Below are 11,008 nucleotides of genomic sequence, written 5' to 3'. Positions count from 1 at the left end.
CTAGCTGCATCAGGTACTGCATTTAATCCATAGGCTAGGGACAGTCATTACACATAAACCAGTTTAAATGATCAGAAACTGGTGTAATCCTGTAAAAGAACAGACATTCAGTGCACATAAACCTGTTTGAAAATGGCTGAAACCAGCTTGAGATAAACCTGGTTGAATGTAGTATCAGACTTAACTGATTTGGCTCAAACAGGTTTATGCAATGTCTGTCCCAGACCCCTTCCTTGTTTAAGTTAAAATAGAGTCCCCCAGAATCCCAGCATACTTGCTGGGATGGCCCCTCCCCTCTGCTCCCTTTGGAGCTCCAACAGAGACTTACAGGCACAGCAGCCTCTGCCTGGCTCCCCCCTCCTCCTTGCTGCTCACTGCTCAAGCAGGGTTCCCCCCCTTGCCTCCCTCTCTCCCACAGCACTCACTGTAGCTACCATGTCATATGTTAGGTAATTCAGAGAGCTTTCTGCATAAGGTAGACAGGATGGTGTCCACTTAGGGCTTTTTGGAGCTAGTCAACCGGTAGCTGGTTATGTCCCTCCTTGAAATATTCCCTTCCTTGGAAAAAGTTATTTAAGAGCTTGAACTAATGAGAGAGGCTTTGTTTTCTGATGCGGTTTTAAATGCTGATAACAGAAATGATAAATGCTCTTATCTTATGCTGTTATCATGGAGGTGGGGGGAACCCCTCCCTAATAAAAGCTTCATGCCACACCCCCCTCAACTCAGCATTGTGCAAGGAAAGGAAGGGCTGTTCTAGTACCCCCCCCCCCCCGGCTTCTTGCCTGAGCCACTGCAGACATGTGCCTGGATTTCTGAGATGTCTGTGCACTTACAAACTGATTCTGCCTAGCCAGGTTAGACTAACCTGCAAAGATTGAATCAATTCAGACTCAAGCTTTTTTAGTGTCTGTCCCTAGCCATAAAGCCAAACTCAACCAGTTGTTACCAGTATATGCATATATTCCAGTTAATTTCTGTGGTGCATATGGATGTCGGTGAAGACAGAATTTGACCATTATTCTGTATTATCAGAAACTAGTCTCATAGCATTATTATTATTGTTACCTATCAGAGGATATGGAATAAACAAGTCATTCTTAATATTTGCCAATTTGTCTTGAAAATTGTAGGATGTTGAGTAAATCTCATTCCTTCATTGAAATGTAATAGTGAAATATACTTTGATCTTGTATATCTATTAGTATCCATGTTTGAGTTTTATATAAACCAGCTTGTTAAAAAGTTTTTCCACTCTCAGTCTTATTTATAGTTAGACTCCACTTCCTATGCAGCGCAGGGTCATACTGAGTTAGAGGACCTCAGTGACCTCCTAACTATTCTGTCTGTCTTTACCTATGGGAAAAGCAGACACAACATTATGAACAAAAATGGGTTTACCATAAGACTTTTTTAATCCATATTTAGAGCTAAAGAGCTCTTTCAAACCACAGTCACTGGGAAAGGACACATTTCCAGAGGTGCGGTAAAGGAATCTATCAGGGCTCATCAGAGCCCATTATTAAAATGTCACCAATGTATAAAAGAAAGAATTAGAGACCAATACACTTTATCTAAATCATTCTCAGTCATTCTGATCATAGATTGTTCATCTCTGCAACACTCAAAAATACATCTAAAAAACATTTCTTTTGGCCTATAGAATACATAAGAATGCAACATATGGTATGAATGCCAGGCTTCCACAGTAGGACTCAGACCACTGATTCTGGAGCTGGCCAGAGTCTGATCCTTGGCATAAATTACAGCACCTTGCAGTTGATCTTGCTTACACTCATCTGCCAAAGGTCCTATGAGTTGTTCTAGAAACTGTGCACCCTATTGTCAGCAAAAAGTATCTGAATACAGTGGGAAGTAGACCACCATGTTAGCTGTATGCTGCACAGGGATTCCCCCTATTCAAAGTTAAGTCTTTGAATAACAAGCTAAATCAGTTTTCTCCTTCACATAGCAGCTAGGGAGGGGTAATAAACTAGTCTAAAGATCTTATGTTTCTTTCCCCCAAATTAAATACTGATTTGAGTTATTCATATATTAATGGTGATGCCTTTTCATCCTCTGCTTTCCCCAATTTATGTGTGCAGCTTGTTGCATCGCGTCTTCCATAAGCTTTCTGGAGCACAGACTGTCATCCTTATGTTTAAACACTGCTAATCTTTAAAAGTGCTAAAGCAATCTATATAACAATAATATCCAGCAAAAAGCATCTTAATATACACTTATTTGCCAACCAGTATTATCTCACATTTTAGCTGTGGTCCTCACAAGGCATCTTGTTTAATGAGAAAACAAATTAATCCTAAACCTCTTAGCTTGGGGCACCTGAGCCTGTAAAACATAAGGCTCATCAGTCTAATTATTTATTACTATTCATTTGTCATTTGATAGGTGAAGTCAGGGTTCTTAGCACTGTACATGAAAAGTCAGTCCTTGCCATAAAAGCTTACTTTCTAAACGCCAGTAATAGATTCACTGATTTTACTGCAAAAAACAACCATTAGTCTGGCCTCCAACATAACACAGATCATTAATCCTCATGCTGCAATTTCTGCCTGGAGCCCATCATTTCTATTTGACTTATAACATACATTTTTAAAAGACATACAATCTCGATTGTATGGGTAATCAAGCACATGCTGTCTTAAGTTATTTCAGCAGTTAATTACCCAAGCCTTATTTCTAATCTAGCTTCAGCTACCAACCATGAGTCTCATGACACCTTTCTCTGATAAGTTAAAAAGCTGTAAGTAGCATGTAATTATTTGTAGATCATGACACCAGTGATTTTTAACCCTCCATCTAAACTAAATAGATCCAACCTCTTACATTGCTTGTAATAAACCAGTTTTTCCAAACCTTGAATCATTATTAAGATATTTCTGAGCACCTTCTAACTTTTCATCAACTTTTATGAAATATGAAAACTAGAATTGCACACAGCAGAGGGTCTTGTAAATACCGTATATAGAACTCAGCTCCGACTTGATATTGCCCTACTTATCTGACTAAAGATGGTAGTCCCCTTTTCAGGCACAGAGTCATATTGGGAGTTCAGAGGTAATTAGTTATCCTTCTAATTCCTAAAATAAGATGAGATACACCGGAATATCCAGGCCATCTCTGTGTTCCCAACAGTGGTATCTCAAGCACACTGAGCTACTCCATGCAAGCTGCCTCCTAAACTAGAAACTATGTAGCCACATCTACAGGGTGTTTCTAATTGGCCAATTAGCTTGTATGCAGGTTAACCAACACTGTCACTCTCCAGTGCTTAATTAGCTAACTTGAAGCACTGTGCAGCTTTTCTGACACTCTTTCTGGTTAAGGAAGCGACCTGCTCTGATCAACCCAGATTGCTTCAGGAGTACTGCTGCTGAGGATAGTGGGTGCATCTACACGTGCACCCCACTGCACAGTTGGTATTGCACGGTCATTTAGTACTTCCTTCAGCAATTTAGCTAAAGTACTAAATGATTGTGGAGTACCCACTGGTGCTGTGTAGTCCTGGCAGCACATAGGTTGTTTCTGACCCTACTGCTCAGTAGCAATGAGCTACTGTGCAGTAGAGGTGGCATCACAATTAGTGCCAGCTGATGCTACATCACTGTAGCAATGAACTACACCTCTGTAGCTCATTGCTACAGTGATATAGCGTCTCGTGTAGATGCTCCCAGTAAGGTTACTGTGGAGACAAAGCCCCAAAGTGAAGCTCTTTTTGTTAGGTTTTTGATGGAGCTAAAGGGTCACCTGGCCCTACCAAACCCAGTAGCAACACTATTATAAAATGAAGGGCTAACTCCATCTGTCAACACTTACCTTGAGTGGGTGGGCAATAAGGGAAGGAATAAAGTAGGTCAGATGCGAATCTGCTGGCCTACTTCATATTGTTCCTGAATTGAGCTTTTGTAGTGACCCCCAACTATTGATTAAATGGAAAAAAGTATATCAGTTTATACCAACTAAGGATCTGCCTCATTATATATATGTAAAAACCAAATATATATGTCATTTATAGTTAATCTTTGCAATTTAAATGTTCTTTATAAAAATAAAAATAAACTGAAAAGGTCAGTTGTGCCATTACTTAACTCTCCTCACTGCCATTTTATAGATCATCTGTCATACTCTGAAGTCATGATTTCTGATGGCATTTAAAAATTAGATCATATGGTCATGGAAAGCATGTGGGGGTTGTAGAAAAGTATATTATATAATTTGCTGTAATAAAATGTGTTAGCTTGCTGAATGACTTAGAGTCAGATGGGTGGAGAGGATCATTACTTAAAATATTCCATAACATCAGCAACTTCATCAAAAATGCTGGTTGCTGTAAGAGTAGGAGGTACATTTTATAGGGTGAGCACGTCTTGGAATGGCTGCCACACAACACTGACACAGTCAGAATTTATCATCTCCTTACAGATGCTTACAATGACTGGGGCCTAGTTAACACTTAAAACTTTTGTGGAAAAATCACACCCATAGCTAAGCCATTCAAATCCCTAGTATAATGCAGTTATACTTTTGAAAGCAAAAAGTCCTTCATTCAGGAAGCTTTTTATAAACTACACCAGCAGCACATAAGCTATTTTGTTTGCCTTAAAGGCTGCAGCTCCATTATGAGTGTTGCTGACAATCAAGGGCTTGAAATATAGCTACACTGATAAAGCTGTACCAGCAAGCCCTTTCTGATTTAAGTGAGGACCAGGTATCAAGATCATGGGTCTGATTCTCCAATGCTTTCTACCCTACCATCAGCACTTGGGCAGTCTTAGTGCATACTAGCATTTCCACAGTTGTAAGTGATAGCAGATGGTACAGTACATGCTGAATCAGTCTCCTGCTGTTCTGATGTCTGCATGGAGGATTCAAAGAGCCCTTTTGTCTTCTCACATACACTATACAGCAATTTAAACTGTCCTCTGATTTCACTGGAATTATGTCTGATTTACACATATATAAATCAGAGCAGCCCATAGAAACTCCCTGTTGTCATCACCCTGTGAGATACATTCTGCCTCTTGCAGGGAAAATGAGGAAAAGAAAAAAAAATGCATCTTTTACATGCTCACAAGTAAAGTGGGCATTGGGGGCCCAAACATAAGCTTACTTACACCAATTTTGTACTAGATCAAAGTGGGGCTCTTTATTTCCAAAGATGCTCATTTCATAAATACATGGCATGTCGAGAACAGATCCTGGCATGTCAGGAATGTCATGCCATGCCATGGCATGTCAAGGAAAGATCCGATACAGTGATTCTTTAGGGTTCTTTTTTCAAGTAAGGAGGGTTATTAGCTGAAATACTGATTATTTCTTGCAGGAAAATATTTTGTGCCTCATATGAAGAGGAAAGGGTCAGGTGACAGTGGAGCAGAATAAACAGAAGTTTCACAAGTGCTCCATGTTTACACAGAAGTACATTCTTTCATAGGTTATCCACATAGGCCAATTCTTTGGGTGATCAGCTTTATACTGTATTATTTTGAATCTGCTGCCATCTAGTGAGAAAAAGGAATATTTTTAAATGAAGTTTTAAACATGCATCAAAATATAGTTGGCAGGCATAAGGACCAATGGTATATTTTTTAAGCTTCTCTGAGAAGTGAGAAATGAGGTGTTCCAAATCTCTGTCCTCTTGTTAGGGGCCTGTGGTGTCGTTACTGCTGATGTGTGTGCCCCCTTGGTACTGGCATGCTAGGCCCCTAGATGCATAGGCAGTGCTAGTTTAGGCTAGCTCTGACAAATATGTTTCCTCCAGTATTAATGCAGAACAATGCCAGTTGCTGTGCTTCTCATATCTCGGATATTTACTTAGTTCAGTCCTGTGAATCATTATCTCCTGTGTAGTTTCAAAAATACGTGCATTTTAAAAAATAGAACAAAAATAATAAAATAATCAGGGCTCATAGTAGAGGTGATAGATAACTTTTATTAGACCAATGAGATTTTTTGCAAAAATAAAAAATCTTTAATTGCAAACTCTTATTGACTCCTCTGTGAAATCCTATGAAATATGAACTTTCATTTCTACCTAGAACTTTTACAATCTTTTCTCTATTGCCTGAAGAAGGGTGTTTGTGTCCAAAAGCTTGCAATTAAAGAAATTTTTTTGCAAAAACCTTGCTGGTCTAGTAAAAGATATCACCTCTACTACAAGCCCTGTTTGTTTTTTCCTCTAGACCAATACGACTACAACCTGGATACCCGACACACGAAAGATATCAAATTTTAGCCAATTTTTAAAATGAAATCTTCATAATTTCCTGAGGAAGCAACTGAAAACCTGAAACCTGGGATACTGCTCCTGCCTTTGTTTCAAGATCATTTGCATCATCACAGAGCCTCACAAGAGCTGAAAGACTCCTTACCAACTAAGAACTGCCTGCCCAAGGGAGTTTTCCATCTATTGACTCCTCTGTGAAATCCTATGTGAAATATGAACTTCCATTTCTACCTAGAACTTTTATGATCTTTTCTCTGATCCCTGATGAAGGGTGTTTGTGCCTGAAAGCTTGCAATTAAAGAATTTTTTTGCAAAAATCTTGTTGGTCTAATAAAACTATCACCTCTACTATGAACCCTGATTGTTTTTTCCTCTAGACCAATATGGCTACAAGTTGAATACCTAATAATAAAATAACACACTTCAATCAATATTGGATACCTAAATCAAAGTAGCCTAATTTGTTAATTAATGAAGTGGTTAATTATCTTCCCATGTGGAAGATCAGATGACTAGCAGACACAATAAGGTGTCTCTTAAAACAATACCTGGGAAACTTCACACTTTAAGTGACTGTGTGGGGCCATTTTTTTCCAGATGTTTATGACAAATGTGCATAACTCATTTTCCATGACTTTTCGTAAACTGTTATAAACTGGGGTTAAATGGCTTAACTTCCACCCTGGACTTGCAGGGAAGGGAGGTGGGCAAGATGTGGATACCTGTTGGCAGAATTTGAATAAGGCCATTCCCCCAAGGATGGAACACATAAGTGAAAGCAATGGAAACCTTGACAGCTAGAGATTAATTATAATAATTGGCACCCTGGAGCAGGGACCTAACTGCTCTTCCAAGGGATAGATTGTTTTTTAAAAAAAAAAAAATAGATAGTAGGAAAGCAAAACCATTAGTCAGGGCAGGGGAAAAGAAAGGAGAGCAGAGCACAGTGACTCCCTCTTGTGGTAAGGACTCAATGAGGGCCTGGTATGCTACCAATCTGTCCTTAGACAAGAGAGAAGGAAACACACAATTCAGGTGCGTCTCCCAAATAGGTTAAGAACTGAGCTGGGGTCCTGTATATTACCCTGATGTCCCCTCAAAGAACACTCTTGTTGTCTCTAGGACATTGCATCACTGTCTTAAAGCAGCCTCTTTAATGTCAGAGGTGGCCAGATTCAGGTGCAATGCTAAGATTTGCTTAGCGCTAAAACCACTGGACACTGGAGCATCCCAGATGATGGGCTTTGCCAATGGCCTTCCTACCAGCACCAGCAGTGGCTGCCTCAGCCAGGTGAGCTCAATCTGCCTGCAACTTGGGCTCCTCTAAGGGCATGGACTACATATAATGGAAAACAGCTGAAATGAGATTTGAACTTAAATCAGACAGGCATACAAGCCTGTTAAACCAGTTTAAAGCTACCTGGAATTGTTCTAAAGTGTGTCGCGGGGCAGGGTCCCAGGAGTGGCTGTGATCTCTCCTGGCACCCCCTACCATGCCAAGTGGGCGTCCGTGCACCTTCGTTGTCACCCACCACATCTTTGATGACAAAAGTATTAAGGGAGGCTGCCTTTTACCCCCTTGGACACAGTACCCCTTGGCGTACTCCTGATGATTCTGTGCACTCCCACCACAGGGCTATGCATGGCTCCTACCACCCCTAATATCACACCCCAAGCCTCTCAGATGTACCGGATGTTGTCGAGTCAATTTCTTAGGTGGCCTGCATCTTCTCAGACACTCACTGGCCTCTCCTTCTTTAGAGTCACCCGCGCTCCCTGCAGACGCTCCCACGCCTCTCTAGGCTGAGCCCACACTGGGCCTGTCTCCCTCCTGTGCCCTCCTTGGGCTACTTGCCTATGCACCCTCATGGGCTCTCCCTGGCCTCTCTAGCAGCTGCTCGCCCCTCCCTGGGGCCTTTTCCCCGTGGCTCTTGTTCCTATACACCCTCCCTGGGGCTCTTACTCCTATGCGCCCTCCCTGGGGCTTAACATAATACTCCTGCCCTCCCTGGGGCTTAACACGAGCACCCTCTGGGCTTCTTGCTGGCGCCCACACTGGTGCTCCCTCCCAATTGGGGCTCAGGTGGCCTTAGCCGTGCCTAGCCTGCAGACCCCCTTCTTGGGTCTATAATCCCTTTCCAGCTCAGGCAGCCTCAGCCTTACCTGGCCTCAAATCTAGACTGCTGCACCCTCTCTGGCACCAGGAACCCCCACATTACTGGGGCACTCCTGTGAGGCCTCCTCCAACCCCTTATAGCCTCACCCAGTCCTCCAGTGTAATAACAAACAACAAACAAACAGAATAACACAAGCCAACTGGCTATAACTCAAACAAAGCCTCCTTGCTAAAACGCAACTAAATCATCAGGTAGCTTATCCTCCCAAATCCCTACCAGGGTTTCCTCCACCCAGTGTCACCACACCACAACTGCTCAGGCCATCTGGCTTCCCTGCTCTGCTTGCTCCAATAGAGTCCCACCTTCCTTGGCCACCAAAGGAGAACTGCCTGCTTGGCCCCAGCCCAGAGTGTTTATCTAGGCCAGGCCCTGCCCCCTTCCAGTCAGCTGACCAACTGCAGTTGCCCCAGCAACCAGCACCTGTCCTTCTCTCTAGGAGCAGGCACTTCAGTGCACTGCAACACACCTCCCCCACTTAAGTTTATAACTCCCTAGGAGCAGGGCATGGGAGTGTCCTGCGACAAAGTATACCTGGCAAATCAAGTGCTATTTTGAAACAGTACACTGTGAACCAGTTCAGTGTTACGTGTGGACATGAAGTACCTGTTTGTAGGCTTGTAATTACACTTTAGGGTGTGGACACACGTAAAACATAGACCTTTTTAAAGGATATTTAAACCTCAAGTGTCCAGATATACAAGCTATTTTAGAACAGTTTAAACCTCCTAGAATACTTCAAAACATATTTGGATAATTAGGTATTATTTTGAACCAGTTCTCTTTGAACCATTTCCACATTATGTGTGGACACTAAGCTAGTGATTAGTGCCTGGTCAGTCCTTCAGGCTTATAACACTGCACCTGTCCTCATTCCTATGCACCACTCCTCATTCCCACCCCCTGGTAGCAATTCAACAGCACTCCAATTCCTGAAAGGTGTCAGGATTGGCCAGGCCATAGGTGGTCACTCAGAGATTTACCAGGGTCATACCAGGTCTCAGTTTCAGTCTGGGTCTTCAGGCCAAGTGTTAAGACAGTATCACAGCCAGGGTGGAAGGTAGATCACAGCCAGAAAGTCCAAACAGAGCCAGGGCAGGAACTGTAGTGAAGCTGGAATCAGACTGGAGCAAGGCAGAGGTACAAGGAGCACATACATACAAGCAATGTTGCTAAGACAAATCCTACTGAAAGTAGGAGGCATTTTATAGTCCTCCTATCAGGGGCTTACAGGGGTATGGGGCATGGGGTGGCCCAAGCAGCCTCTTGCAGGCTGAAACTGCCAGCCTGCAAGGAAAGAGCTACAGTTTCCTACGTGTTTCTCCTTTAAAGGAGAATCCATTTTTAAAGTTTGTTTGTGACACTTTCATATATTCTTGCAACCCACTTTTGGGTTTCAACGCATGGGCTGAGAAACATTGGCCTATAGGATATTTTGGCTTCTATGGATAGTAATATGATTATTTATTTCATTGAACTGTTCCTTTATTTTTTCTAGTGAGATTATAACTGATACCAGGCTGGGCTGGGGCTCATGTGACCCCCAAGGACCCATCCTCCATTTGCTGGTCTGGCCACCCTGGGTTCAAATACCTGCATTCCTAGCAAAAAGTAGCCGTTCAGCTTAGAACCCTTGTCAGTGTGCATATAGACACCTCTAAATTGCAACCATTGTGGACCAGTGCCAATCAATGACATTCTTGGAACGGTTCATATGTTATGTGTGTCTAGACCCTCTGTGTCCATGATGCCATAATAATAATAATAATAACTATGTTCACTATATGCCTGAGTCAATGGGCTGGACAAACTAAAATAATACAATTAATCAGGAATGCAATGGAGAATTCATCACAAGAGAACTCTTCCTGGCTTGCAGGAACATTGTCATAAAAGATCTCTAACTTACCACACCAGTACGTATATAAAAGCTACTTCAGATCATTTTGAGAAGTATCTAATTTTTCTTCTGCCCTAAGATCTTTATATCTAAATTGATGTGCCTTAGGGAGCCCAGCTTTAGAAATGGAGGATAAATTCAAGTAGCAGCATCACTACTGAGGGTGGATAAGGGCCTTGGGGTTCTGTTCCATTTGTGCATGAAGGAAAATATTATGAGAGGATGCAATAAAGTTAGCCTATCACTGGAAATAGGAAAGAAGAAAGTAGGTAATGGAAATGCAATTGCATTCCCTTTCCCTACAGCCCCAGAAGGAAAAGAGATTGAGAGGGTTCAAGTCACACATACAACATTCCTAAGTCTCCCCTGATAATGAGAAGACATAGGAAAGAGGAGCAGAAGAGCCACAGGCGGTGTCCCCTTTCCATCAAACCACACAGTGGGACTTAGGTTTTTCCTTCTCTCTGCACAGGATACCTGGCTGCCCTTGCACCTCTAATCTCCTTTTCAAGACAAGCCATTCCAGTACCATCAAGGACAGCAAAACTGGGCCTGACCTGGTCATTCTTCCTTTGACCTGTTTTCTTTGGTCCATCTATTTCTAAGGGATATTTTGTGCACTTTAGGTTTTCACCACATACCATCACAGCCATGATCGTAATGTAGAGGTACCCAATATATCTTTAA

Source organism: Crocodylus porosus, unplaced genomic scaffold (assembly GCF_001723895.1).
Source record: "Crocodylus porosus isolate Cpor-Errol unplaced genomic scaffold, CroPor_comp1, whole genome shotgun sequence".
Taxonomy (NCBI): Eukaryota; Metazoa; Chordata; order Crocodylia; family Crocodylidae; genus Crocodylus; species Crocodylus porosus.
The sequence above is the reverse complement of the archived record's forward strand: the minus strand, read 5'-3'. Positions refer to the sequence as shown.